Consider the following 9,128-nt stretch of genomic DNA (forward strand, 5'->3'; position numbering starts at 1 on the left):
GTTAACATTAATAATAGTGGAGCACTCTGCCGCCTCTTATTTTGTTCTATTTTGTTATTCTCATACAGGACAATATTGCATCCTTTAACATTAATTAATTAATGCAGTTTTAAAATAAAGAGGCTGCAGACCATTTATCTCATTCATCTTAATTGCCAGTTAAGTTTCATATTGTGTTTTCATGGAAAAAGGACACCAGTGATTTAGTTTGGCACAAAATATAGTGGCAACTGAGACTTTTCTATTCTTTCAATTAACTCTCTCTTATGAATCAAATCGACACCCAAGTATCATCACAGCATCCATAATAAGCATATCTTCCCAGGCCTACAAATTAACAGTCATTTTTAACAACCTTGATTTTCATCTTTTTCACCATCTTGGTATAAAATTTAAAGCCCTAATGGGCACTTTAGTCTTCCAAATCGTGATTCTCCCCCCCCCCCCCCCCCCATTAAAGTGCACAACAATCTAAGGTGCATGCTACGCACAAACTGTATACACCAAAAAAAAACAAACCCAGCAAAACCCTTGGTAAATATCTGAAAGATGTCAAACTTGTTGCTTATAAGTGTATACTATATATGAAAATGTGAATATTTATCAGCTGCTCACAGCTATTGTTTTACTTACGTTTAATGGAGGCCATAACCTTTCTGATTTCTATTGGCTTCGGAGAGGGATTTCTACTGGTTGCAAGGTCATCTGCCTCCACATACTTCAGGTCCTCAGCTGAACAGACTCCAATAGTTTTGATAACCTCCACTACTCGCTGTATAGAATCCTCTTGGCTGAAGACAGAACTGAGGGATGAGGTTAGGTCGCTCACCCATTCATCCATGACTACAAGAGGGGATAAAGACAGAAAACGGTCCAACTATTTTCGTTAGCTTCTGGGATACCTGAAGAATAATTTTCGTTCAGTTTAGTTCACCCCTACTGATCAAAAACACTGTGTTTAAGAGATATTACTTGATGTCCATTCAGACTGTACAGAGGCAATGGATAGAAATCCAGGCAGTGTTCTGCACTTACGCACTGCATATACTCAGCTGCTTGTTTGACTTCATAGAGTCCATACGCCGACAAACACAATGAAGTGTATGGTGTCACCAGAAAGCAAACCTTTTTGTCATCTTTAATCAAAATGAGCTCAATCTGACCAAACTTGATCGGCTCATCAGACTCACGTTTTAGGCAGAGAAAAGATCCTTTTTTGTAAAGGGTACCTTTAAAGTCAACCTCGGTGGGCAGAGAATCCGGTTCTGGAAACGTGTGCTTCGACTGCATTGCGCACTGCATCACTGTACAGGTGAGCATGATATGGAGTTGAGTCTTTTGATTTCAACACTGGTGCAAAAAAGGAGTTTGAGCAGAGGGTTGTTTGGAGGAGTTGGTGCTGGTTTGCGAGTGACTGGCATATATTCTTAAAGTTTTGAGTCCTCCTTACACACCTCTTGAAGTACGAGTGTTTACTCCCAAATCTCATTGTCCATAGCCGTATAAGGGGGCCCAATTTGAGGATCAATGATGCATAATGGAGAAGATAGTGGTGTTTGGGTTTTAGATGGTCAGAAGGAAACGCTTTTCTCGTTTCCAGATATTCAACCACAACAATGTTGAGGTAAGCTACCTGGGCAGTGGTGATCTTGGGTGTACACACTAGTTCCACAAGTTCTTTCAAAGTGATCACGAGTTGCCACACTGGGTCACGAGGATCAACTTTGTCACCAATAATGACAGGTAGGAGTTTAAGGAGACACCAGTTCTCAGCTGCTTGGCCACCTACTGTTTTGGCCTTTTCATTCACCTGACAAGGAGGCAAAGTTCCTCTCAAAATACTGCCTCCTGGTATGTTCAGTGGAGAGATGAGAGCTTCCTGCAGCATGCAAATCAGTTTCCTGGAGACTTCAACTTTTTCCCTTTGTTTGTGGTCAGTTCAGCAAGCTTTAGTTATATAAGGTAGTCTCAAGTCAGTTTCAGTCCAGAGTGTTCTTGGTCATGTCAAAAGAAAATAATATGTCGTTGTGGGGCTTGAACAGTCCTACCACACTGCTGTATTCAAATGATGAATGAAGAGATGGGCGTCTCCTCTTCAGGTGATCTCACCCAACTCCTTGGGGTCAAGAGGTTATCTGGTTCAATATATAACTATAGAGCCCAATTCTATACTGGGTTACACTCGCCTCTCTTGATTTCTTCCATATTTCATCCCAAACAGTTGGCATGGCAAACTGGATAATTACAGGTTGAGGCATTTTGTTGTTATGTGCATTGTTCCTCTTTCCCAAGCAGTGCACTGTACTCACTGTTTGGTGAAGTTTATCCACTGACCACGGGATCACCCGGGTAAGGATGCCAATCACAGTCTCTCTAGTGATCTCTTGGTCTTTCTCGGAAAGACCTATCAATCTGAGATTCCACCTTCTCTTATCTGGCTTCAAGGGAGTAACTTTGATTTTGACATTGGTGGGGACACAAAAGTGATCCAAGGCAGAGCTTCCGAATGGTGTTTTTTTTTTTCCATTAGCAATCATAATTTCATGTCATGCAGATCTTATAGGTTAACGTGGCCTAATGGTTAGGGAGCTGGTCTTTAGATCCCAGGGTTGCAGGTTCAAATCCCACCCTTACCTCTCCCTACATCTCCATCCATGGCTGAAGTGCCCTTGAGCAAGGCCCCTAACCCAACATTGCTCCAGGGACTGTAACCAATACCCTGTACCAAAATAGTAACAGTAAGTTGCTTTGGATAAAAGCGTCAGCTAAATGTAATGTCATGTAATGAAAGTCAAGGAGGCAACTTCAGAGTTCTCACCTTTACTCATGCAGGATGTTAAGGGCTGCAGAAGTGTCAATTAACATCAAGAACATTGAAACATAACTAACATGTAAGTACACATAAATGAAATGTAAATGTGATACTCAAACAAGCAAATTAGTTTACGCTGGTTGCTCCTATTTGAAAGAACCAAACATGCTGCAGTTACCAATATTCATCTGTAGGTGGCAGTAAAGGACCATGGATTTGTTGTATCTAGCCTAGTCTAGTAGTAGTAGAAAGGTCTCTGTAAAACAGTGAACGCAGCAGACTCAGCGGCTGTCACGCTGTTGATTCTGAAATGCAAGTCGCGCATCTGCATGGCCATGCAGTAGCCTACATCTGACTACTTACATTCTGTAAAGCCATTAGGTCTATAAATTTAACATTCATTCATCGAGGATATTATCTAACACCAAGTTACATTGCTCCAGCATTCCTTTTCTCTGCAGCTATGCAGTAGCCTAGCTCTGATGCGTCCTGTCATGTTGCTAAACCTGCCTAAGGAGCCGCAGCAATACTTTTATGAAGGGTTTCCATACATCAAAAGGATTTTGTTGAGTTTTTAAAGCTCGACAGAAACCCTGCACTTACATTCTTGACTTTGAAGAAGAATGAACGAATGTCTCGTTTCTTGGGAGGGGGGCCGTCGTCCATGATACTCAAGTCAGCATGCGAGTCAGGGATGTGTGCAGGATTATAGAGGGGCAGGGGCTCAAAGTCAGAAAAAGGGCAGCAAGTGCATGATTTTTTTCCCCCGGTCCTTTCCAAAATATGGAAATTTTAATTCTACATTAACATACTAATAGGAAGGTAAGTACTTAGCTATGTGTCCCGTGTTGGTGAAAGTGATATGCAATTGCCATTTTCTTTTGTGTCAGCAAAATTGTCACTCACATTATCATAGGCTTGGAAGACATGCAAAGCAATAAAACACTGGTGCATTATTAGGCTTTTTTATTGTTAAAGATTTAACATTGAACAGTGAAACCTGAACTTTGAACAAATGAGTAAATAGCCTAATTGTGACCCCCGGAGGGTGGATCGAAGGGTCTTGGCTAAAATGTTTGACTACGCCACCTGTGGCCTTGCACCACAAGAGATAATTGTACCACAGTATTTCCCCAGACCAGGTTTTAGACAAGAGGGCTCTTCCACACCGGTAAGTAGTGAACACAGACGCGAGGTTTCAGTCTAAATGTCAATATTTATTGACAAACTGACAATAAAACAATATTAAAATGCACTTTGATTAAATAAAACAGACAAGGCAAGTTATGACAGCGGTAAAGAAAAAAAAAGAAATATGACACACAAGGGGAAGTAAGGGCTGCCACCTAGATTAACAATACTATACATTAGCAATTTAGACTAAAGCAGCTTCAAAGGTTGGTTACCTGCCCTGGAAAGGTGAGGCTGACACCAAACGTGCTCTGGGTTTCCTGTGCCTACCTACACACACCTGGGAAGATACTCAACCGCACACACAACACAGATACTGAAAAAAGATGATCACAGCAAACAGTGAGGTGCTCATTTCCACTCCCAATGGGTGAAGTGCACAAAGAGGAAAACTCAGATCCAGCGACCTGCCCCGTGGAACCACCCAAGCTATAGAAAGGTCAAAAGAGTAAGGTAAAACCAACAGTTCAAATCAAACAGCAGCTGACAATAGCCAAATCAGTTACTAATGGTGGCAGCCAGTACTTCCCTCACAGCCAACATTAGACCAACACATCACAGCAGCAAAAAAAAAAAAAAAAAGCCTAAGCATAGGCTGGAACGGAATCAAAAACACAAAATAAAGAAAATCCAAAGTAATACAAAAAAGTCAAATACTAAGGGCAATAACTAAACTCACACACACAAAGTTAGGCTAGGCAAAGCAGCAGTGGCATCCCTCTGAAGGAACAAGCAACAGTCAGCTGCATGGTCACAAATGTGCTTACAAGTTAAAAAGGTTCACATTACTAAGAATACTCACACAATGTTATCATGCAATTAAGAATTACACAATGTTAATATCACCCAGATAAAAGTAATCACACAACAATAAGAATGTTCACACACCCAGCACATATGAACTGGACGTAAACAAACATTCTAATTTACCTCCATACATCAGACTCAGGCACAAACAATGGCATCAGACATCCCAAGCAGTCACAATGTTCACAGTGTACTACCGGAACTTTTGTCAAGACCACAAACGGCAGAATGCTCCCAGCATCCTCTGGACCAAACCTTCGGTAGTTCAACACTACCCGGAAGCGTTAAATGGTCTACTGCCGATCACATCCAATAAAAGCAGCGAGAACCAGAGCAAAAAAACAGGGCTTGTGTGTGACCTGCCAATGAATGCAGTTTTGACCTACCAATGAGTGCAGTTTTACAGATGTAATGCTAATCATAAATGAATAGCTACACCTGCTACCTGGGGGTATGTCAGCTAGGTGCAGACCTACGGTGGCTGCAGGAGGACAACCTACCAAAGGATACCGGTTACATAATGGACAAAATGATAAAAATCAGTCCTTCCTCTCATAAGGTAGAAGCCTAACATTCCAGGGGCCTTAAAGCAGTAACCTTCTGGGGGCCATGTCCCTGTAGATATTAATGACCTCATTGTGATTTATGGGTATGCCTTTTTCAATCGAGAGGAGAAGGAGATCAGAGAGCCTCTCTTCTTTGCATAGGCTTCTCAGTACATTTTTCACAAGCTTTTGTTTTTGTTTTTTTTTTAAACATAACCCACATTTGATTTGAGCACATTGTGGAAGAGGTCGACGACTAGTTAAGTTATATATACAAGAGGAGAATGTAAGCTTCCCGACGATATATGATACTTGCATGTCCACCGAAGCACAGCCGAGGCAATCGATTGTGAACAGTAACAGGTCAGGTCACATCAGTTAACAAGCAGATTATTAAACTACAGAGACTTAAATTACTCGCACAAATGTCAGTAGCCCTACAAACGCCCAAATGTCATGTGCATACAGTTTGAAAGGGCTAACTGTTCGACCATAACTCACATGTTCAAGCTGCCTCACTGTCACGTCTCCTCTGTTATCACTGTGGCAGCGCGTGCAGCGGCTTCTTCCCTCTCACTCAGTCCGTGCACCCCCTCTCTCTGGCCGCGCGTGCCCTCCCTCTGGCCGCGCTCTCTCTGGCCGCGTGCCCTCTCTCTCTGGCCGTGCTCGAGCGGAGCAGCAATGGACAGAGAAGCGGCAGCTCAGCGCACACAACCACCCCGGATTACAGGAAGATTGGTAGATTGCCGTGGAGCTTTTGTACCGCCGTTGTTTTAAACTTCTAACAGGACTGTATTATTATTATTATTATTATTATTATTATCCCATCTCATCTCATTATCTCTAGCCACTTTATCCTGTTCTACAGGGTCGCAGGCAAGCTGGAGCCTATCCCAGCTGACTACGGGTGAAAGGCGGGGTTCACCCTGGGCAAGTCGCCAGGTCATCACAGGGCTGACACATAGACACAGACAACCATTCACACTCACATTCACACCTACGGTCAATTTAGAGTCACCAGTTAACCTAACCTGCATGTCTTTGGACTGTGGGGGAAACCGGAGCACCCGGAGGAAACCCACGCGGACACGGGGAGAACATGCAAACTCCGCACAGAAAGGCCCTCGCCGGCCCCGGGGCTGGAACCCAGGACCTTCTTGCTGTGAGGCGACAGCGCTGACCACTACACCACCGTGCTGCCCCGGTTGAATTATGTAGTACAAATCTATCAGTCCGTGTTATCCTGATTAAACATCTTTAATGAAAAGATAACACGCAGTCTTGCTCACTGTCACCGTTGTTGTCCATGTGCACAGCATGGTCCACAGGTGTATTTTTCTTTTTACTGGAAGTACCTGCTGTTGACTTCTTCCTCTTTCTCCTGACAATTCCTGGATTTATCTCGGTATTTTGCGCATCGCTGCTGGGAACACTGGTATCGGACATTTTACCAGACCGTGTATTCATTCTTTTAAATCAATGCTAATGCGAGCTGCCCATCCAATAAAGAATTTGCTGAGTGAGTGAAGGATGGGCGTGTCTGTCTAGGTTGTCACCGGTTGTCACTCATCAAAGTACATTGGTGATGCGAGGTGACTGACAAGTTGACAACCAGCCAATATGATGGAGGAGGCCGGATGGCTCCTCCTCCTGCCCGTGAATACAATTATGATTAGCTACGTAGTAATCTGGCGGGAGCTAGTCACAGAGACTCGGGAAGCTTGTGTGATATGTGTGGAAAGAACAGACGATAAGAAAATAGGCAGGCCCTAATCAAGTCATATTGTAATATCGTAGCCAAATAATGCCTGGTTTAGCCACTGAGCTCAGAGAGCTTATTGAAGGCAGAACTAAATCTAAAAGCAGACACAGAGAAATAATCAAATGGATGCAGAAGAAAAGGCTTCTAAGAAGACGGATGAGATGCCAAAAATGCAAACACAAGATGAAATTCAAGGAATCAGTTTGTGTGGACAACTATGTATGGTGAGTTTTATTTTTATTGCATGAAATGAAATTTATTTAATTGTAAGCTATTAAGAGTGCCCAACATATCTTAATTCATGTTAACATTAATTTCTAGAAATACACTACTATACACTACACTACTTAATACTAATCTACAAGATCACAACACGTCAAAACTTTGGGAGCTTATAGATCTGCTATTTTCAGAAAAAAATACTGAAAAAAATTCAACACTTTTGAAACATATTAACACAAATTTTATGGGGGTTCCTGGCACAAAATATTTTCAGATGGGGTCCATGGCCAAATACACATTAATTTGGGGGTCCTTGACATGAAAATGTTTGAGAATCACTGCTCTAGCCGCTACCCTGGCCTGTGTCATTCTTATCTTTATTTGTATATATCTTCAGAGTTTGCAAACACCATAACCACAGAGGGAGGAAACAGAAGAGGTCAGTGAGACACAAATCTATATTCAGCAAGTCAAAGGTCTCCCTCTTCAACTGGATGCGCTTTGTGTACAGGTACGCTATGGCATAGGTATATGATTTTAGTCTGTCTGTCTATGATGAAAAGTGTTTATTTCAATAGAAGGGTCATTCTACAGAAACGTCCACTTTTCTGTCCCTAGACTTAACAGGGCAGTTGCTTTAAAAAAAAAAATGTAAATTTAGGGATTTGTTTATATTTTAAGATAAAACAATATGATATTTGAACAATTATAACTTTTTGAACCACTAATGAGTCATTATTTCTTTTTAATCATTTTAGTGTTTTCCCAAGTATGCCCAAAAATGCCCGTCCCCACTGTCATGCTGTGAAATTAAGGGCTTTATTTTTTAATGAAAAACATATACTTTATTAGCTCAGCTGCAGTTATGTGTCCATACAGGTCTAATGTATCACACAAATTATGAAAAAACACAATATTGCAATTAAATATTATAAAATGTTATAAAATGCATCATAAATGTGCACGTCCCCTGGTTTCACGTCACTGGTGTTACTGTATGACAAAAGACTATTATTTTGACATACAACGACATGGTGAAGACATCACACGAAGTCTTTTCACTTCCTTTCTGAAGATCAATGAAGACAGACACATGGTAAGGTCAATGCCATTTTTCATTTTTTATAAATTTTAATAATTAACCCTAAGATTTCCGTTGAAGCTTAACAGCAAGTCACTGGTATGACCTACTTTAATCTTTGGGAGATGAACATGGAAGAATAAAATTTGATTAAATTATATATAATTCAATGAGTAATTCATGAATGTCAACATGTGGTTTGATTCCCTGTGGCAGCCATCTTGTAAAATAGAGTTTTTGTGACAGTTGTCACTGGTGTTACCGTCACTGGTGTTACAATCCTGATGGGTAACACCAGTGACTATGATACCTATGTGCAGATAATCTTTGTTCATTTTCAAATTCATATTCATTATTGAGTTGATGTGCATATAATATTATTTAGATTTCAAGATAATAACATCTTGTGTCACTGTCAATCCCTCTTTGGACAGCTATGGCTAAGCTGAGTGCAGCTGAGAAGCAGAGGCGTTACACAGAGCGTAGGGATGCTGACCCTCAATGCAGACAGGAATACTTGCAAAAAAGGAAAGAGAGCTATGCCAGAGACATTGATACAGGAAAGAGGAAGCGAATCAGTGAGCTAACTGAAAGGAATAAGAGAGTTCAGCGTAAGGAATGGAGGATTCGCCAGCAAAGGTGCAGGGAAAGATCTAGGACCAACGGACAGAACAGAGCAGAAGCATTGACCCCTCCACCAACACCTGA

Source organism: Neoarius graeffei, chromosome 22, assembly GCF_027579695.1.
Source record: "Neoarius graeffei isolate fNeoGra1 chromosome 22, fNeoGra1.pri, whole genome shotgun sequence".
Classification (NCBI taxonomy): Eukaryota; Metazoa; Chordata; class Actinopteri; order Siluriformes; family Ariidae; genus Neoarius; species Neoarius graeffei.